We start from the raw sequence: 22,246 nt of genomic DNA on the forward strand, positions 1-22,246 counted from the left end.
AGGCTTTCCGTGCCGCCTTCCCAGCAGGAGAAGCTCGAAGCTTTGCCCCGTGCAAAATCAGCGTTGCAGCAGTCACGAGTGCGGCTTATGAAGCGCAACAAGCTCTTGATCAAGCATATACAGGACACCAGAACACAGCTAAGAAAATTACAGGAAGACGACGTCAGAGGTAAACTGCAAGCCCTGAATATGCCACCAGCGCAGAGGCTTTTCTAGAGGAATGTATTTCAGCTGCCCGGAGCGCAACAAAGAGAAAGCGGCGATACACAGATGACCTGATTCTGTTGTGCCCATTGCTACACATACGCAGCCCTGCTTCGTACGCTTTTTTACGAAGCAATGATATTTTGCCTTTGCCATGTGTTATTACTGTGAGGAAGTACATAAGCATGGTGGGCCTGAAATGTGGTTTTGACGATAACTTCTTTCAGGCCTTGAAGGTGAATATATCTAGGAAGATCCCTTTCCAGCGCCGAGGAATGTTGATAATGGATGAAATTCAAGTAAGAAAAGAATTGGCTGTAAATTCGAAAACGATGACCTACGCCGGTCTCGTTGATCATGGGGAGAGCGACAACCAAAGCAATGAGCTTGCAGACCATGGCCTTGTTTTTGCATTTTCGCCTTTCGGTGAAAATTATTTACAGCCAGTGGATGTGTTTCCATCGAAAGGGTCAACAAAGGGAACGCTCCTTTTTCAGCTTTTGACTCAGTGCATTGTACATTTAGAGAAGGCCGGTTTGTTTGTCGACGGAGTTCTGTGCGACGGCGCTTCCACGAACTGCGCAATGTGGAAACAGCTCGGAATCAGTGGCGCGTTGGGACATGTCATTAATTGCTTTGAACATCCAACGGACGTTTCAAGAAAGGTGCATGTTTTTTCCGACACACCTCACCTCTTTAAGTGCATTAGGAACCGTCTGCACGACAAAAAGTTCTCAACAAAGATGGCCAATTTATTACATGGTCGTGATACGACGCTGTGTTTGTTGCCGACAGCAAGAACACTGGAGCGCTTCGAGTCTGCCCCAAGCTCACTTACAATCATTTAAACCCATCCAACATGCTGAAGATGAGAGTAATGCTGGCCACACAGCTCTTCAGTAACTCTGTTGCCAAAGGAATAATGTTTTATGCTCGCAGAGGTGCGCCAAGGCTGGCTAATGCGGAACCGACAGCGAAGTTCACACTTTTTCTGAATGACCTGTTCGACGGTCTAAACCGCCGCTACCCTGGAGAAGGCATTCGACTAGGATGCAGAGATATCACTAATCTCCAGACTGCATGTGAGTGGCTGGACTCATGGGAACAAGAGGTCATAAGCGGTGAAATTCCAAAAGACCCCTTTCTGACCAAGTGGACTGTCCTCAGAGCCCGGATTGGGCGTCACTGAGCAAAGAGGGTACATCATATATTCAATACAAGAAAAAAATAGGCAGCACAGGCACATATACGCGGATTCAATCAAAACGATTATACAGTTCAATAATTACTGATTAGTGACTCTCAACCTGGCTGAAGCGGTCCTTTGAACTCTCCACGAATTCAGACTGTCTTTCCTTATTGGTGTGATCGATGACAGATGTTCACTGGAGCTTATGATACAGCAGGTCGATGTCGATGATTGTAGTCTTAGCAACTCACACAAGCTCCTCAGTAGCTACAGTGAGTGCAGCCTGCCGTCTCTCTCAATCGCCATGTCTTAGACGGCACCTGATCAGTGGCATCCTAGGTCATCTTCTTTTCCCGGAGTGCCGCAGCAGTTGCTAGGAACCGTTCAGTCGTGACTAAACCTACCTGCTTTTTTTTACAGCTGAATAACTGCCGATAGCTTTTGTGTTGGAGACGCAGTCTGGGCTTCCTTCTCCAGAATCTCCTGTGACTGGCCAAATGATCTGCATTCCATGTTCCTGTAGTTCTCCTGGTCTACAAAGATCCCATTCTTGTGACTGCATGGTTGCTGCGAGGTCCCTCCGCTTCCTTTCTATACCCTCTCTGTACTCCTTAATAAGAGCCTTTTTGGTCACTTTTTGGTTTACCTCTGGCCGATCGGTTATGCTCTTGGCCCGGTGGGCGTAGTAAAGGTGCTCGAGGTCTCCTCAAGGTTGGACATGTCGGGTGAGATGGTCACAGTGATGGAAGTCTTGGAGCCGCTGCCCAAGGAACCCTGTAGCAGCCGCGTCACTTTGCTTTCCCTGAAAAGCACACATACTGCATTGTCCACCGAAGCAGTTATGACACGGCCGAAAGTAAGAAGAGATTGGTCGCCATTGCTTGCTTCAAGGGCTCCTCGGTCAACACCGCCAACGCAGCCTATGTTCTCGCTGACCCCAAAGTCAACCAGGTTGAGCTGTCCAGTTTTGACCAACTCATCGCCATCATCAGTCATTTCGTGGATGCGGACAATGACTGCGAAGACGGCGTGACTGCGTGACGAAGTTGTGTTGAGCTGCGTGGCCGCAGTCTGGCGCTTAGCTGCACCCTCCTCTAGAATGAAGACCTCTTCACGGTTGCGCAGAGTGATTTCTTCAAGAGCTTGGATTATCACGGATCCCTTTCTAGTAGAGTCCCTGTAAACCTTAAGCATCGACGTGTCCTCGTGTGCGGGATCGAATCCCGGCCTCGGCGGCCGCTTTTCGATGGAGGCGAAAAGCAAGGCGCCCGTGTGCTGTGCGATGTCAGTGCACGTTAAAGAACCCCAGGTGGTCGAAATTTCCGGAGTCCTCCACTACGGCGTCTCTCATAGCCTGAGTCGCTTTGGGACGTTAAACCCCACAAACCAACCAAACCAACCTTTACACAAATGCACCATTCCTGAAAACATGCGAAGTGCATAGGCATACCAGCATGCGAGGTTGTAAAAGCATTTTTTTTTGCTTTGTTGCAAAAACTGCATGCATAAATAGTCTACACTAAAAAAATATCGATGTTAAGGAATGGTATGGTAAAATGCAGGCCAACTGGAGTATTAAGAATCTACTTGAATAATTTTTTTAATTATTCTTGGCCGTGACAGCTCTTCCCTTGGGGAGGTGGTGGAGGAAAAGGTATTTATTGAAACCTAATATTTCGGAATTAGCGAGAGATGATCGAGTTCTCTGTGGGCGGCCTCCGCAGGCCGGGATTCCAGGAGCAGTTACTATCCTGTGCATTTGCTCGATCAGCTGTTGCTGGTCTTTCAGGCCTAAGATGGAAAGAGCAGGTTGGGCTCCTCCTGCAATAGAAGGGAAAATGAAATTGAAGTTATCTGTGCTGAACTTTGATTACACATCTTCAAGGGCAACTGCCAGTTTCTCTCAATTGCTTTTTTCCAGATGGCACTGTACGCATGCATCTCCATTCAGAACTGTCACATACTATATAGAAAGGCCATATAACTGCAGCAAAACCCATGCAGAATAACAAAATATACAAACGTAGTTTGACCAGAACCTGGCATTCAGTATTTTAATGTTTTTATGTCGTCTCTTTGAACATGCCACTCTGACCAAACATGGCATGTTATGCTTGCTGCTATGCGCCCTCAGCAATGCCCAAGACATGGAGTGCACATGCAGAGAAACTAAGCATAAAGGATGCTGTATATGAACATAAAGCACAGCCAGAGCATTGCAGTATTACACAGGTACGCATTGGCGGCAGAAACCTGCATTTTGAGCGGTTTAACAGGCAGATTTCAAAAGTCATTGTTCCTGCTCTGAAAAGAAGTGATCAATAATAACATCATTTAAAATTGTTACCTTTTTGTTCTGTAAACTGCACATTTCGCTGGCTTCCATGTACCCTCTACCGAAGACATTCCCTGGGCGTGTCAGGGGTATATCGACATCAACATCTAGGCTGCAAGCGTCTAGAAAGCATCTCCTTAGAGCAGCTGCGACGAAGTAACTTATCTGATAACTTGAAAGCTGCTGCAGCAGAATAAAGATAGACATTTGACATGTGGCTACAGCCCAATGTGGAAGCATAGCCCGCCGCAGTGACTGCGCAAAGTTCATGCTTCTACAAGAGTTAAAAGTAAAGTTATTTGTTTACCCACAGCGCTATATGTGACATTACAATAGCAAGGCTTATAGTTACACAAAACACTAAAAGCTGACAACCACAAGCTCCTGATGTATTACCGGCAGCATGCAGCATGGATGTTAGTTACTGAAATATGGTTCCATAATTCTGGCAACCAGCTGTGCATGTATGTCATGGATTTCACAACTACGCACAACAAATTACAAAAAAAAATAATGGTCTTTATAAATGCAGCCAGCTGTTCACAAGAAACACTGTAGCTTTTTTATGGGGAAGGTAGTGGGCGCCAAAGAAACTGCCCCTGTAAAGGCGCCTAATTTGCCCCTATGTAATATCGGGGACAAAAGTGTGTGGACTACACAAACTGCAATCAATGCACATAACTTTCACATCGACCAGGAAACTCGGACCATGCTTGTCGATGTGAAAGTTGAACGTTAGTTCTTTCATGTGTGCAAGAGAAAATAGGGTCACAATTCGTTTACATCGCGATTCTAGTCCAAAATCTCCTGACATACTGTCCAGAGACGTTTGCCCCTGCAGTATAAGCCACCACTTGGGTAAGAGAATAGTAAAAGAAGTGTATAAAAGACATTAGTGCTGTTGGACAGCCATAGCTATAAAAATGGTATTGACATTGCAGTACTGCCTTAAGGCGGGGCCTAGGGCATTACAAAAGCAAGAGTTAGTGTCCGCTGGTCCTCATTTGAACGAACAAGAGGGGGGGGGGGGGAAGAAATCTACCTCAACTACATGTTTTGAGTGACACCAAGCCACAATTAGCATTAAAGATATCACACAGTTTTGTGGAAGATTTGGGAGCACTTTGCTGCTTTCTTACAGGATTGGACAAAAGAGCTCACCATCTTCAGAAAGGGATGTTATATAGAAAAGAAAATAGTGAATTTACTGCATCTGGCCACAACTTGCACACGGAGAGGAAGATGAACTGAAAACTTTATACATGAATGTACGTATTTACAACAGGTGAAACAAAGACCATGATCTATGCCGAAGAGGAAAGAGATCAAAATCTAGCTCAGAACGAGTTCTCCAGGCCGCGGAGCCGTTTCATTAACTTCGGGACTCCGCCCACATTTCTCATCCCCAATGACAACGAACTCCCACATGACTGGCTAACAAACATTTTGGCATGTCTTTCCACTTTCATAAGGTTCTTCACCCTCTCCCTAATACAAGCAATGCAAAAGGGACAACACATTCGTTTCACAACAAACGGAATTTAGAGAATGGACCTCGAAATGATTGGCTCACTAGGTCACATGCCAAACTCTCTCCCCTAGGAAATAAAAAAAGAAAAAAAAAATTAGAACCCATCAAAACGGTGTCCCACGTGCGCAACCATTGCCCAAAGCTTGCACCCTTGGCGGCTCCTTTTACAGGGCAATTACTGCAATTATTGGCGTCCGAGTCAGCACCATTGCGGACCACATCAGAAGAGCCAACCCACATCCTCCCGCTCCACATCATACCGCAACTGTTACACACTTGCCGTTTTTCAACGCCGCCATCTCCCACCATTGTTGACATCCAGGGTTGGAATCCTCAACGAGACCCCACTCAGCGCGCCTGCACTGAATAATTGTCACTTTTATGGGCTCCCCAACAAGGAAGAGGGCCTTACACCCTTCAATCTGACAGTGTTTTTTCTTCGAACGATAAGCAGTTCTTCCAAAAGAGGTGCTCGTTTCAAAGCTGTGCTGCCTCCGGGTGATGGGTCCAGTCAGCGTACTAAGGACCCCTTAGTTGTATACTGTTCGTAAAGCTCCTTAAATAAAAATGAGCCCCCTACATGACACAGCAACGAGAACAAATTGCCTGTCCCCACGTCTTCGAGTGCGACAGCAAAGTCCTCGGAAGAGGGGACTTCTTTCCCTCTCTGCCTACGTTTCCGTTAAGCACTGTAGCTGCTGTAGCTGCCTCTCTGTGCGCGTCTCTCCGCCTCCTGTCCGAGGGCAAGTGGGAGACGGCCGCAGCTGGGCATTGAACAGGTGACCCAAAAAGAGCAGACTAATAATGGTGCCTAGCATACCCACCTATCCCTTACAGAAATCATTAAAGAAATGAAAGCAACACATCAGATAACGCTACAATGTTTCTAAGTGCAAAGTCGACAACTCCAAGTCATATAAATATATGTACATCTCCGCACATTAACTAGACAGAAACAGTGCAGAGTAAACTAATAATTCAGTGTCTAGCAACACCATTAAAAGAGGATAAAGGCCACGGGGGGCTACGATTATTAGTACCATTTTGCCTTTAAACTACAATAACATACTTGTTGCAAGCTTAAAATCAAAGATTCACACCTGTCCCACCCACAGCAATGGAACACACATCTGACTCAACTCTGCAGAGAAAGAGCAAGCTAGACTATTACAGAAGCACCCTTGGTTGTTTTTCTGGCATTTCTGAGGGTGAAGAATCTGACTTGTCAGTAGCATGTATATGAATAAGAATCCTATGACAGTAAATGCATCCGATTTTCTGGAGTGGCTTTTCTTTGCTGACCACATATGAGGTGAGCTATAATTTTTCCAACTTGGCCTAGGTTTATTCCATGAATAACAAAGCTATAGCAGGTACACAGTCGTCCACTCAGGCTGAAAATGCGAGTGCGTGGCATGCACTTTTTGAGATGCCACTGCATCCATCGCAGCCGCACACCGTAGCGAAGAGGCAGACAGCGTGAAGTACCAGCCTCTAGTCCCTCTACCACCACTGGGGTCCCAAACTAGGGACCCCTTGTTTTTTTCAGGACAGGCCCCCTCAGGGTAAGCTAGTGAGTAACCTCCTGTATTTGTATCTGATGGAAATGTTTTCCACCACCACCCACAATACGCAGCTGCGCATCATAGCAGATGTGAAGCAACAGCTCCTGGTCCTTCTACGCATAAGCCACTTTGCCTTGATGCATGCCTGCGCACCATAGTAAAGAGGCAGACGACATGACGCAGCAGCTCATGGTACCTTTATACATGAGCCCCCCCATTGTACTTCGATACGCACGATAGCAAATATACAGACTACGCCACACAGCAGCTCCTGGTCCCTCTATGCATAAGCCATTTTGCTTCAATACGCACCTGCGTACCTGAGCGAAGAGGCAGACGTGAAGCTGCAGCTCCTGGGCCCTCCATGCACAAGCCACTTAGCATCAATGCACGGCTGTGCACTGTAGTAAAGAGGCGAAGGACGTTAAGCAGCAGCTCCTGGTCCCTCTACACATCAGCCATTTTGCCTCGATGCGCATCTGCACACCGTAACAAACAGCCAGATGTGACAAAGAAGCTCCTGGTTTCCCTACACATAAACCACTTTGCCTCAATGCACGTCTGCACACCGGAGCAAAGAGGCAGATGACGTGAAGCTGGAGCGGCTGGTCCCTCTACGCGCAAGCCACTTAGCCTTGATGCATGGCTGTGACGGATGCATTGCTATTTTGCAAACTGCATGCCACACATTCTCATTCAAGCTAAGAGTGGACGACTGTGTAAACGTAAAATACTGGTTATTTACTTCAATGGACAATGACAAAAAGTAACATGGTGGACAATGTAAAAAGAATTTGCTGCATAAAGTTTGTTGCAACCAGTTCTACATCCTACATGTAAACAAGCTAAAACCTTAATGTCGAAGGGATGTCCTGTGTGTTTAAAATCATCACGCTCAAACAACTTCAACACTGACAATCATGATTCAATATTAATAATATAGATAATGATACAATACTCACTTTTAGCCATACCAAAGAAATGAAAATGCAAAGGGATGTTGCTGTTTTTTCCCCGTGGATGACAGTTTTCCATGCTCAAAGTGCTGCTTCCTGTTGGCCTACAAAATCGGCTACAGCAAATGGCATCTGAAATTTTTTTGGAAGCCTCATGCTAGTCTTCAACCAGAAAAGCATTGCCATACAGAAGCAGAACACAAATACTTTTACAACACACTAAAAGCACCAACTGCGGTGCTGTTTTTAGGATGACTAGGTACAGGTTTTGCTGTAGCAAGCCAAATGTTAGCCTTCAATAAGGAAAGCATTCCCATACAGAAACAGAACACAAAAACTTTTACAACACATTAAAAGCATCAATTGCACAAATGCTTGTAAGATGACCAGGTACAGGTTTCTGCTATAGCCCACATCATGTTACCAGCGGTTATCAGAAGCCTTGTATGTGAGCATGATGCCCTAGATTCAATTTATGGCTATCACTGTATTAACAAGCATGGGTTTAAAGCTACTTTAATATGATAATCTAAGAACATGGTAAGAGCTTTCAGTGCGAGACATAAGCTCAGTATCATGCACTATAAGGTGCTGCATGGCTCTAGTGTAGCTTTGGCATTATCTCGCTGTCAGTAATGCAGTGAAGTTCTGAGGAGCCTTTGAATATCTGTAAGGACAAAGCAACAACAATTTTGTTTTCATCTCACTTTTGCTCAGCTCGTTTTTTTTTTTTTTGAGCCCGCGGCTCGCATGACCTCCCAGTATGCCTGTTTTGCATAAAAGAAGGCGTTGCAGGCACCAGAGCTCACAGCCCAAGTCTATCGCGGCGGCGGTATGTCAAATTCGTGCCAGAACAGCGCAGAACAACGGGTCAAGAAAGAGACAAGTGCTGACTTTTTTTTTTCTCTCATCTTCTTGTCCGGTTGTTCTGCGCGGTTCGGTCCCACATGCATAACAACCATGCGCAAGGTGCTGTCCTGGTTTGTCAAAGCTGAAGGAGAGTACTAAACCTTTAGTTATTTAGTAGCTACAGCCGTTCCTTCTAGAAACTGTAGTTGCCGTAAAGCTCAAGAGAGAAAGATCAGCGGGTGTCCAATTAAAAAAAAAAACAACACTCGCGACGTTTTCACAAGTGTAGGCATGTCGCACGATAGGCTCGAGGAGTGCAAAAGTTTTCTCGTATAGTTTTTACAACTCAGCACGTTGCGCATGGTTAACAAATTAACTCCTTTAAAGCTCGGGCAGGCACTCCTTTATCAGAGACAGAGATGTTGCGCGGCTTACTGGCGCAGCGTCCAGTAATGCCGAGAAAGATGGCCCTCAGATTTGAGGCTGCACTTTAGTTAATCGGCGCGGAGCCATCCTGTCAGTCTCGCCTAAAACACTCGACCGTTCGGCTGCTGTACAGAGCTGTTTCCTTACCCAAAAGCTCAGCACCATCGGTGCATCGAAAAGTTCCACTAAAGAAACAAAAGTTCGGTGAAATACTTACTTTGGAATCGGCGGGTGAACAAAGTGTGCCAGCCACACCAAGCCACAGCAAAAACAATGCTAGCAGTGCATTACAGCTGTAGGTATTTGTAACTGCGCAGAAAACGCGGAACACGGAAACGTGAAGCCATCTTCCATGACTAAACTTCTACTTGTCAGGTGGATTGGATTGGCTCATTTCAGATTTTTTTGAGGATAGGTTCGGTTTCGTTCTTTTTGAGCTTGCTGCTTGCTGCGTCTATTCAGCCACTGATTAAAATTTCACCGAAGCATCATGATAGAAAAATGTTTAATGGTCATTTAACTTTTAATCAAAAATTTTTGATGGAAGAATTCAACGATGAAACATGCGGAAAATAAAAAAAACTGTTTAATGGAAACGCTTTCTATCGCATTGATTCGCTCTGGCATCATATAATGCACACTTGACGGCATTACTGATTTATACGCAGTTCAGACGAGCACGACGACTACAAACTATATTATAGCTGTGTAAAAGAAAATCCAGTGGCGGACGTACGGCGGCTGTCCGCTGGGCGAACGGATTCAACAATCCGCTTTCGTACGTACGCCGGAATTCCGGCGGACGTCCGAAATCGGCCGCCGAATTGGGGCCGAGTTCGGTTGTCCGTCGGACGTCAGTGGCCGTCTGGGGTGCGTGCGCCCGGGTTTATCTCGTATGATCGGAGCAACGCGTGGCTTCTGCCACTTGCTCTAGATTGTTATAGTTGCCTTTCGCTCCTTATCGGACAGCTTTTCTTGCCAGCTTTAAATTGACCGCAACCGAGAGCAGCAGGCACCATCGAGCACGACTCGCTATCGCCGCAGCCAAAGTGTTCCTTTCTATGCTGGGGCGAGATAGCTCCATAAAAGGTTTTCTTTTTTTTCACATTCGTATGGTACCTTCCCGACTCTAGGTCTGCCGTCAACACAACGCGAATATACTCAGAGAACCCATGATGTTAGATTCGGCGAAAGAACCCGAGCGAAGAGGGTTTCGCACAATCAACTGATGGATGTTTTCTGCTTTAAAGGGACGCTGAAACAGTTACGCCGCAAATTTTGTTCCTACATAAACTTCGATCGTTGGCATTTTTTCTCTCTCTTAGCGCTAGGACGGGAGCAAACTAGGTATTCATTACTTGTAAATTTGGGGGTGATAAGAGAATAAATCTGACGATGATGATGATGATGATGATGATGTAAAAATTATGGACTCTGCGATCGCCAACTATGGATGTGGACGGTGGTGTGAGCTTTTGATTTTCGTCCTTCCGGCTGGTGTACTAGACCATAAAAGCTCCGTTTCGGCGATGGTGAGTTGTTTGTCAATGGATAGTGGTAACCTACCATCATACACACCAGATTCAATTTCTCCTAGGCGTTCATTTTATATACAATAGCCGCGCCGATATACTACGGCTTACCGGTGTTACCCCCACCACACACGGGCCATTTTCCAAACAACTGCGGGACGGATTTACGAGATCCTTCGCTGAAAAATGGTGTGTTTGTGGATTGTACAACGCCAGGTTTCAGCCCGTCGCGTAGTCCGTGGCCGCAGTCATGAATGACCCTGAAAAGCCGCGAAGTACAAAAAGAGCAGGAGAAGAACAAGAAGAAGAACAAGGAGAATAACAAGTACAACAAGAAGAAGAACGCTGGCATCGTTTAAGCATTAAGCTCTTTGGCACCCGTTTCTGGGTTTCGCGTCTTCATTGCCGTCGGCATCACCATCGCCTTTGTCCCTCGTAACCGTTTGTCTGTAATTGCACATACATGTGTTGCTCGAATTTTATCTGAAAGCTGAAACAGCTCATCAGCTGCGCTCAAATTTCGTATTAAGAAGTACAGTAATCGTCGTTAATTTGTTTTATAAATTTTTGAATATCCAAGGGCGACAAAATCATGTGAAAATACGCAGGCGCATTCAGTGAATTCAAAACTGCTTTATAATCTGTATATGCAACATTACGGCAGGCTGGTTTGCGGTTAGGGGCAGCTTTTAAACCAGCTTATCATTTCACGGGCCTCCTGCATCTCTGACAGCTGACACTTTGTCGTTGCGTTGATAAGTATGCTGAAAAAGACCATTACTTCAAACGTACTGGCAATGCAGACAGTTATAGGAGCAGAAACGAAGATTATCCACATTTCATGCAATGCTGGGAATCACAGGGTTATGTTGATCTATACGATAAATAATCACCTTGCTAAACGAATTAGGTAACCTGAGCAAGGACATTAAAAAGACAAAAGCTTGGAGTTGCACGCAACGGCCACAAATGAGATAGCGGCCTATATTCCTGCCCGACACCTCTTGCCACCCGACTCGCAGCACGCAGCTGTTTAAGGTTGTCGAGAAAAGAAAAAGACCAAAAAGAAACAGGGGGTCATCAGAGCGCATGATAGCGTCCTAAACATGTTGCACGGTATTGTCCACAGTCCAGGCTGTAGCAATGGGTGCACATGTTGGCTGCAGCACCTTCATCAGCAAATCCCTTGGCTTTTGAAATGTATATGCCACAACAGCAGTTCCTCGAATCTGCTGCAGATGGTGGCAAATGATCTTCCAACGCCTCTAAGAAATGACGCCGAGTGGCGACCTATTCAATGCAGTTTATTTGAAGTACCCTCAGAGCTCGGTTTGGGCGTCACAGAGCAGAGTGGGTACATCATATATTCTATACAAGAAAAAATAGGCAGCACAGGCACATATACGCGGATCCAATCGAAACAATTATACAGTGCCATAATTACAGATTAGTGACTCTCAACCTGGCTGAAGCGGTCCTTTGAAGTCTCCACGAATTCAGACTGTCTTTCCTTATTGGTGTGATCGATGACAGATGTTCACTGAAGCTTATGATACAGCAGGTCAATGTCGATCATTGTAGACTTAGCAACTCACACAAGCTCCTCAGCAGCTGTAGTCAGTGCAGCTTCCGGACGCGAACAAGGCCAGCCTGCCGTCTCTCTCAATCGACATGTCTTAGACGGCACCTGATCAGTGGCATCCTAGCTCATCTTCTTTTGCCGAAGTGCAGCAGCAGTTGCTAGGAACCGTTCAGATGTGACTAAAACTGCCTTTTTTTTTTGCAGCTGATTAACTGCCGATAGCTTTTCTGTTGGAGACCCAGTCTGGGCTTCCTTCTCCAGAATCTCCTGTGACTGGCCGTTCCATCTGCATTCCATGTTCCTGTACCTAGTTTTCCTGGTCTACAAAGATCCCATTCTTGTCACTGCATGGTTGCTGCGAGGCCCATCCGCATCCTTTCTATATACTCTCTGTACTTCTTATAAGAGCCTTTTTGGTCATATTTTGGTTTACCTCTGGCCGATTGTTTATGCTCTTGGCCCGGTGGGCGTATAGTAAAGGTGCTCGAGGTCTTCTCAAGGTTGGGCATGTCGGGTGAGATGGTCACAGTGATGGAAGTCATGGAGCGGCTGCCCAAGGAGCCCTGCAGCAGCCGCGTCATATTGCTTTCCCCGTAAAGCACACATACTGCATTGTCCACCGAAGTTATGACACGGCCGAAAGTAAGAAGAGATTGGTCGCCGTTGCCTGCTTCAGGGCTCCTCGGTCAACACCGCCAAGGCAGCCTATGTTCTCGCTGCTCGCAAGGCTGAGTTGTCCAGTTTTGACCAACTCATCGCCATCATCAGTCATTTCGCGGATGCGGACAATGACTGCGAAGACAGCGTGACTGCGTGACGAAGTTGCGTTGAGCAGTGTGGCCGCAGTCTGGCGCTTAGCTGCACCCTTCTCGAGAATGAAGACCTCTTCACGGTTGCGCAGAGTGATTTCTTCAAGGGCTTGGATTATCACGGATCCCTTTCTAGTAGAGTCCTCGTAAACCTTAAGTATCGACGTGTCCTCGTGTGCACTCAACAGATCCCCATTGTATAACTGGAGGAAGGAGACCTCGATAGTGGACTCGAGGTCTGGTGATTGGAGCTCTTCGAAGACCTGATGCATAGTGCGGGGAATAATCCCGGCAAGCTGGTCATTAGCCCAGCCCAGATGCGCATTTGATCGTTGACTCTTTATGAAGGTGTAGCCAGACCACATTTGGCCATACGCGAACGCAGTACAGTTGTAGCCCATCATGACCTGGGCTATGGTGGGCCCCATGACCGCCCGGTGCACGTCGATCTGCTTTGCTTCGGGTCCAAACACCTTGTCAAAAGTGAATGACTTGCGGAGAGAACGTTCCGGAATGACGCGGTCATTTACAAGGATCTCTCTCTTGTCCGCGACCACCTCGACTGCACTTGTGTAGCCGCACTTCTTCTCCAGTGGGTTCGGGGGCCGCCACCGTACAAAAACTTGAATGTGCTGGTTCCCCAGCTTCTTCGTAGCCGTGGCGCTCATCAGACGAAGCGGAAAAGCAGGAACACCAACATGCACCGCCGCTGACGCATTCTTCTTCTTCCTCTTCGTCTTCTTCTTTCTTGGTGAACGGCGCATATACCCACGAGGGGGGATTACCTATGGTTCTGTGTGGAGAGCCAAATGCACTGCATATACTGGATTACCGTAACAAATCCATTATCAGCTAAAGAAAAAAAAATAACTACGATACAAGATCGTAGATGTAAGTAAAATGAAAAAAAAAAAAAAAAGATTGAACTAAGTTTGTAAATTTGCACTAACGTTCGAATCTGTCTTCTTGTCTCCTCAAGCACGTACCCACTGTAGCGGATTGGTCGGAATTCAGTTCAGGCACAAGAAAGGATTACTTGATCCGAACTTAGGCTGTATGATATATAAATTATGAATTAGGAATCAGTTCTGGTAAAAAAATCTTCAAAAAAAAAAAAAAAAACGTGACTGCTTGCCGCCTCCCCGCACAACCCAAACTTCAACTTCGTGGCTTTCAGTTTGAACCCTCCGCTGTTTTTACACCAGCGTCCCTTCAACCATTGCGGTTTAATATTGCCCCGAAGTTTCGTTCAGCTTTGGTTGTTAGCGCTCAATAACGCTAAGATGCGGCCGTATCACTTCCTTTGTAACGCTCGTGCGCCAGGATTTAGCTCGTATGATCGGAGCAACGCGTGACTTCCGCCACTTGCTCTAGATTGTTATAGTTGCCTTTCGCTCCTTATCGGACAGATTTTCTTGCCAGCTTTAAATTGAGCGCAACCGAGAGCTGCAGGCACAGTCGAGCACATCTGTCGCTATCACCGCAGCCTAATTGTTCCTTCTGTGCGGGGGTGAGATAGCTCCATGAGGTTTCTTTTACAGTCGTTTCGGTGCCTTCCCGATTCCAGGACTGTCGTCAACACAACGCGCAAATGTTCACAGAACCCATAAGGTTAGATTGGGCGAAAGAATCCGAGCGAAGCGAGGTCTGCAGAATCAACTGATGGATGTTTTCTACATTAAAGGGATGCCGAAAACGTTACGCCACACAAATTTTGTTCCTACCTAAAATTCGATCTTTGGTTTTTTTTTCTCTCTCTTGGCGCTAAGACGGCAGCCAACTAGGTATTTATTACTTGTAAATTTAGAGATCAAAAAAGAATAAATCTGGCGATGATGATGATGGTGTGAAAATTATGGCCTCTGCGATCGCATGCTGTGAACGGTGGTGTGAGCTTTTGATTTTCGTCCTTCCGGCCAGTGTACCAGATCATAAAAGCTCTGTTTTCGGCGATAGTGGGCAGTTTGTCAATAGAAAGTGGTAACCAACCGTCATACACGCCAGATTCAATTTGTCCTCGGTTTTCCTTTAATATGCAATAGCCGCGCCTACTCCACCCGTGTGTTTCGTGATCCCATACTCTTCACTCACTACTCGTTCTGTATTTTGCTCACTTTTTCTTTTTTTTTTTTGGGGGGGGGGGAGCTAAAAAGATTTCCACTTTTATGCAGTAATGTCTTGCGTATCGCCCAAAACACGGGCAATACTAGTACTTCCATTTCCCTTATAGCGTAAGGCAGCATAATAAAACCCTGCAGCATTACCTGCAGACTTCCCGACAATAAACTGAACACACAGATAACTGAAGCCCACTTAAACTTCGATATTGTTAATTGTTAAACTCGATATTGTTAATTAATGGTTCCCGTCGGCGCGGCTTCCTTTATTTATCTGGCACCACTGCATACCTTATTTAGGTCCCAGTAGGAGTTTGGACCCTAATTCGCGTACATGAACTTGGCTACCCGGTTGATCGGTAATCTTTTAATTTGCGCCTCTGTTATCTCGAGCATCATATTAAGGACCACCCGTGTTAGAAGTCCTGCTTTAAACAATTCTTACGAACATGCGTACGTGACTTAGGTGTAGCGTGCCTGACTCAGGATGCAAGCCGGGTCCCTTGTAGATTCGATTTCTATTTTATAGGAGCTACCACAGTTGTGAGCTTCTCCCCGGTGACGTAGTTTCGTGACGTAATAAAACTCGGCGACCAATCAGCGTCGGGTCATTTCACCCTCAAAATAGCCCTTCAGGAGGCATGCACGTATTGTTTCGCCCGTGACGTCACGCGCCGCCCACGGATAGGTGCGTTGGAAATTTTTTAGTTAGATACAGCAACAGAGCTACACGAGGAGAAGAGCATGACAGAGGTGCCGACCAATAGCTGAGAGTTCAATCTGCGCGGTGCAAAATGACATATGCGTCGGCACAGTTGCGTACTGGTCCTTCAAAAAGAAAAAAAAAATCATTCCAGGGCCTCTTCCTTTTCCTCGCCCATTCCCGTATATTTCTGCCCGCACAACACAATCTCTTATGTCAAATTGTTGTGGTCAATACGGAGCAAGTTTTATTGCTCCGCGAAACCGAAGAGCGTGTTTCAATTGGCGACTTGGACTCATACCGAGTTCTGATTGCACCGCGACAAAACGGTCCCTAGACATCATGCTTCTTTGAGGATTCGGAGAGTGTTCCATATCGTCGACTGAATTTCGCAATTAATTGGTGGTAGCACAAGCACTGCTCTTCACATCGTTTCAGTGTTTTTACTACCGTATTTCAGTACGTGGCTTCAGTGCCAGCTGCAATGAATACAGGAGGTACGCAGCAAGATAATTTGGTGCGTACTGATAAATCAGCAGCCGTGTGAATGATTCTGATTGCCAATACCGATTAAGTCCTCTGTACTCCATGCAGTGCGGGCTGCGCAGTTTTATGTTTATTACTTTTTTTTTCTGCCAAAACTTATTTCGTGTCAATTCTCATTACTTCCATTCATCGAAGCATATGGGCAGTTTCCTTAAGCATTCAGAAGTTAGCTTAGTATTGCTAGCTTTCGAGTGCCCAATATTTCATTCCTCAATGAATGATATTTACCTTTATTTTGATTTGAGCAAATCGGGAATCACAAACGGCCGAACTCTCATATGTCCCGAAATTTCTTACAAGTTCTTATAGCGGGGGCACATCGCAGGGCTAAAACCCGAAATGTCAGTGGCGCAGCCCAACATTGAGGCGGCAAAAGAGCGCGGCACGCCCGTGCTGTTGTGAGAGAAACCCTATCAACTCGCGTCTGCATCAAAGGTGGGTGCCTCAGCTGAACGACCGAGATACCTGGATGAAACTTTTCCTTAAAGTTTCTCCCACATAGTGTCCGGGTTCCAGTCTCCATAAGCAAATCCTACCAGAAGTGAGCTGCCGAGCAGAACGGCTCTCGCGTCGCAGTCCGAGCGCTCTAGCTCACCGCACCCTGCGCAAGCAACCTGCAGCAGCTGTGGCCAGGTTGCGTCGCTGGGTCCTTCTTGGCGATTCATTAGACGTTGCCGCTAGAGCCGTGGCGGCGTGCGCGCTTTGCTGCATAAATCTTTGATTTTTCGTCGTCATAACGGCGCCTGACGATTACAACGGCCAAAGGGGGCATTTCATTAATTAGGGATTACGCGCCGCTGGTCGTTAGGGCGCGGCCGCCGATGGCGGCGCGTGGATCTGCATTCATCAACGCGGCCGACGCGGACAAGCTCCGAGCGCATAGCGCGCATAGACCTCTGCGCCGTGCACACAGGCACGGCGGGCGAGCCGGCACTGCAAGAGCGTTATATAATAAAGCGCGTTATTTTCTGTTTTTCTCTTTGCCCACACAGGTCTCGGAACTTGCAAGGGATTTGGAGTCCTGGGTAAGGCCACCCGCCGCTTGTCGCGACGAGTTAACCAATTAGGCGCCTCGCCGTGAGCAGGGGCGAAGCTGATTAGGGCGTAAAGACACGCAGGATGTGCCGTTAAGAGTTGAGAAAATTTTAAACAAGCCGCGAAACAATAACTGACGTATACTGCGAAAGAGTCCACCAGTGTCCTTGCCACTGTCGCGGAGACGGCAACATTGACGCCCTACAGCTTAGTACCTCAAATTGCGTTCTCGTGCGGTCACCTTCGTTGCCTAGGGAACCGCTCGCAGCCTGAGATAAAAGCGCGCTTCGTACTTGTATGAGAGCCCCGTGCTCGGTGCTTAAATGCAGCTTGGGAACCCGGCTGCTGCGCGAATTCTGACGAAGATATCTCTCTTTCAACTCATGCCCTGAAAATGCACCTTCCACTATAGCCTTGCAGAGCCAGTATTTCTGCTGTAGTACCGACCTTTTTCGCCTCTGTTGAAGTGTTGAGAAACAGGAGCGTTGTGCGTGTGTGTTAAAATTGGCATACTTCAAGGCCTATCCTCCGGTTGATCGGGCTATTGGATGCACTCCGCCGCAGAAAAAAAAATAAATAAAACGGTCAGAAACGCGAAAATGCTGCGAAGTTTTGTGAGGAGGCTCCATCGCACAAAACGACGAGCAGTCAAGGACTGTTCCGGCGAGCTGGAAGAACATAGCGCGAGGGAAATATGTTGCACTGGCATCAGAACGACGAGAAATGACCGGCGAGGCGCAGTCGGCGACTGACAGCGGCGCGCATCTGAGTTCGGACGGTTCGCCGTCGCGTGGTTTTAATTAAGCCGCCGTCGACGCGGGCTGGTGGCCGAAGTTCAAGAACCGAAACCACGCGGCCATTCTATTTATTAATGCGGGCTATGTTGGCGAGGCCTAAATGTGGACGGTGGCGGTTCAGATGTCCACAAAGTGCGACACATACGGCGCCTTTCCTGTAAACCATAGTAGGCTATGTAAAGATAAATAATAATAATAATTAGTGAATGAGAGTAATTGATGACACTACTAATAATAATTAATGATAATTACTGACAGTGAGGAATAAAAAGATTGAAATAAAACTTAACAAAATGAACAAGTAAAAATTACAGAAATGTTGCTACAGTGCTGATGCTTTCCATTCTCCCAGTGCAGTTTCTGCAGTGGCCTAGCCCTAAAATTTTGACCTATTGACACACGCTACCCTATCACCATCACGCCTCCCGTTACGCGCATGTCAGGGGTGCACACTTGCTATAAACGCGGAATTATTACGGAAACGCTTGTTCCGCCGGTGACACCTCGACCGGCATACCACCGCCGAGAGCCCCATGCGGGATCCCGCAAAAGGGCTTTCCCGCATATCTTAGTTGACCTAAACGAGATCACGCTACAAGCACTGTGAAGGCGACGAGGCGAGTGACAGCCACTATAGGTATGAGCGTAATGTGAATCAAACAAAAACCGCGCGCTTCCCCGCAGCGGTTGTTGGAAGCAGCTGGGTGGTCGAGTCATTCTGAATTTTTGGTATGCGATAAAGCAAACTCGCGCCAACTTTGCGCGATTTAGATTCAGCGCCAAGCATAGCAGCGCTCGAATGCGACAAGACCACGCGATAAGCGACAGGAAGAAAACGAAGAGGACGCCTTTGAACTGGTTTCCCCCTTGCACTTTAAACTCGACCTCTGGAAAAACTGCCCAGGGGGTTAATTTGCCTCAGTCAGCTTAATGAAAGATGGAAGTACATTCAAACCCGGATATATCGAACTTGAAGGGGATCGCGAAATAATTCGGTATACCGATAATTCGATATATAGAACATCCCAGCAGATGAGCTTCTCTGTAACCCAAAAGCGTGAATACAACGCTCGTGCGCCAGCGGCGCACATCCTGAAGCGAAGTGCTAACTACTACTGGTGGCACACCGCTCGCCGCGAGTGGGCTGACCCTCGAGGAGTGGGCACGTGCAGCTCGTGCACGGCTTCAAAAAGAGGGTGTGCTGGTCGCATCCTTACCTGCCGGCTGTTCAGTGGGTCAAATTGAAGCGTTGGAACTGGTTGCGCCGCTGCCGAGTTCTCAGAAATCCTCGAATACAATAGCAAACCCCTTTGGTTTGTATTCTAAGTTTTGTATATTGGCGCGGCCCTAGAAATAAGTGATGTGATGATGTAAAAAAAATTAGTTGTGTTCTATACATAATTTTATATTTTTCAATGCTGGCTGACTAGAAACAAGAGCTGAGCTTGAAAAATCAAACACGTGATTCAGTGTGCGCTGGTTAGACTTTTTTGTTTGGTGCCTAACCATCCAGCTTCTATACACAGGTTTTAAGGCTGATCAAATGTGTACTGTGTGACTCTTGCAGACAAAACACCAGCAAGTAGATGCACTGGAATATTTTGAGGGCTCAGGCATGGAGCCTGCTGAAGATAGTGCTCCACATCTGATGGTAAGTTTATCCCGAGCTTGTTTGGAGTTTGCCTTTCCTCCTCATCTCCCTCCTCCTCCTGTTTGGAGTTACACTGTCCTACTACAACGCCCTTGGCAAGGCCATTTCGCTGCTTAAAAGGCATATGGTCCACTGACCATAACAAAGAGCTCCCACAAGTAAGGAACCACTTTTTTGAAGAAAACTTGTTCAACAGCCTCATGTCTTTGAGATGTGCTCGTTTTACTTCCTTTTTGATACCTAAAGCCTGTCGGAAGTATTACAGCTAGGATTGAATAGCAGCTTAATATCGTCAGGAAGCTGGCCATAACAAAAATTATATTAAGAACGAAGTAAGGAAAGCAGATGCTAGCAGGTAGCATATACTGCAGTAGTGTATGTCACTACTTTCATTGTGATTATTAACTGTAGCTTGAAATTGGCTTGCTATAACTTGTTACGTAATGGTGTGAGTCCTGCGAATCAACTTTGGGCGTGAACACTGGCCCATAAAGGAAACTACATTAAAATTTTCTTTACCAAAGCTTTCACGGCAAGAACAGCATTTATATCACAGTATGAAAGCATAAGGGATGATAACTTGCATTTTTATCAATCATTTGCTTTTAGACCACCTGTCAGTGGCACTTTTTTGCCTCTTTTTTGCATCTACAGTGAAAGGCACTTCTTAGCTGCTATTGAAAACAAGTACTTTCACAATCATCATACATCTCAAAGTTATAATTTCATCCAGGATATGAATTTCACTATAAGCTTAAGTTTTCCTTGGATATTTTGGCTAAATAAATTACAAAATTAAATGTTTGACGACATATTGTACTTTGCAAAAGAGATTTCAAGCTCCTATTGCTTTTATGCCCATTGACATGGATGCTAGAATTTTGTACATACGTGTGTGTGGTAAGAATAAAAATATATGCTGGTACACACCAGAGCAATCAAGCTGAAGCAGCACATCTGGCAGTTGCCTAATGAAAGCAGGGTGGTTATTATTAGCCAAAATAACCAGTTGAATATATAATTAACTTACCGAATGCAAGGGGCGCTGAAAAGTTGTAACCAGAAAGCAGTGGGGTGCCTAAAAAACCTCAAATAATTTGTCTCTAAAAGCTTCATTTTGAATGTCATTTCCACAGTTTGAAGAAAGTTCGTGGAACCTGAATACGCATGTATTCAAAACTGTAATGGTTCGGGCACCTTGGCAGCACGTATGCCTTTATAGCAAATTTGGCTGCGATTACCTAGAAGCACCTAGGCAATGCGCTGCTGGACGCAGAATGCTCAAAATAGTGCTCTTCTGTGGGCATTTCTATTTCTGCAAGCTTCACTGAGGCTGTGAGAAAGAAAGCACTTAGACTAAGTAAAGCTGTCTTTTCAAAATGTTGCTATTCGCGGCTCCTTCTGATATTACGAAGCACCCGAATTCATACTTTTCCAATATGCCCTGCATTCCAAAAGTAAATTACTAACTATAGTTAGCCAGAATTATTTGAAGTAAAAAAAAGCACTTGTGTTTGTGCTATGCACCTGCCAATTTGCAAGGCATGTCACTGTTAAAGTTAAAAAATATTGGCAGTGGCTTAGCTTGGTTAAGCCTGGTTATAACTGAGGTCTTGTAAGAACGGGTTTTCAGAGTTTATTAATAGTCTCCGCAAGAGCCATGCTTTCAGGTTCTGCCTCTAGATGGCGCCACTGTGTTTGAAATTCCGTGAATGAATTGATAGTTCCCATTAAAACTTTCGTCGACGAGGCATGCGTTATTGTGCCGTAACAACCTTGAGTGTGGAACTGAAAACGACGTTACTCTAAGCAAAAATGTGTAATTACTGTCTGGCGAGTGAAATGTACATTTTTTTTCGGTACGTCTCTTTTGTCGACCGCAAGCCATCATCGCGGTCGCTGCTCATGGTTTCCAGCATCGGACTACATAAAAGCGGCCGCAAGCCCCGATCTAAAAGTTACAGGTAAAAACGTTCTACAGCGTTATTACCAAATCTGCTGCGGAATCGATAATTTTAGTCGTTACCATTGCGGCAAAAAAAAATTTGAGACCTAAATTCTAGTGTTCTGTCCTTTTAGCCCCCTCGCAAACTAAAAAAAAAAAAGAAGAAAACATCTGTTACGTAGTTGCCAATGGGTACATTACAAGACTCCGAAGAATATTCATTTGATTTCAGTACAGAATAATGCTTAGGCTTTTTAAAAATCAAGGCCCACAATAGCTGGACGTCTGCCTATATGCGCGCGGTATTCTCTAATCCGACGAGCGGCGGCTGCTTGACTCTGAAAAAATGAAGCACCTATCACCTTTTCTTTTTATAACACCTCACTTGATTTCAACCCTGCCCGTGATGACTTACGCCTATTGTTAGCCTGCTTAGAGTGAAACAAACATATGGTAGAATATATTCAGTCACAA

At 46.0% G+C, this 22,246-nt stretch overlaps 1 long non-coding RNA gene and 1 pseudogene across 1 annotated transcript; both read right to left on the bottom strand.

Moving 5' to 3' along the window:
• Window positions 1-1,807: 1,807 nt before the first annotated feature.
• On the bottom strand, window positions 1,808-13,646 carry LOC146201900 (kinesin-like protein KIF11; annotated as a pseudogene).
• On the bottom strand, window positions 3,043-7,807 carry LOC146201901 (uncharacterized). The gene is made up of 3 exons (XR_014703599.1): window positions 7,787-7,807; window positions 7,137-7,303; window positions 3,043-3,214 (listed from the first exon to the last, which is right to left on the bottom strand). It is a non-coding gene; the product is annotated as an uncharacterized LOC146201901 (long non-coding RNA).
• Window positions 13,647-22,246: the final 8,600 nt, after the last annotated feature.

Source organism: Amblyomma maculatum, chromosome 1 (assembly GCF_055883805.1).
Source record: "Amblyomma maculatum isolate TAMU_Amacu chromosome 1, ASM5588380v1, whole genome shotgun sequence".
Taxonomy (NCBI): domain Eukaryota; kingdom Metazoa; phylum Arthropoda; class Arachnida; order Ixodida; family Ixodidae; genus Amblyomma; species Amblyomma maculatum.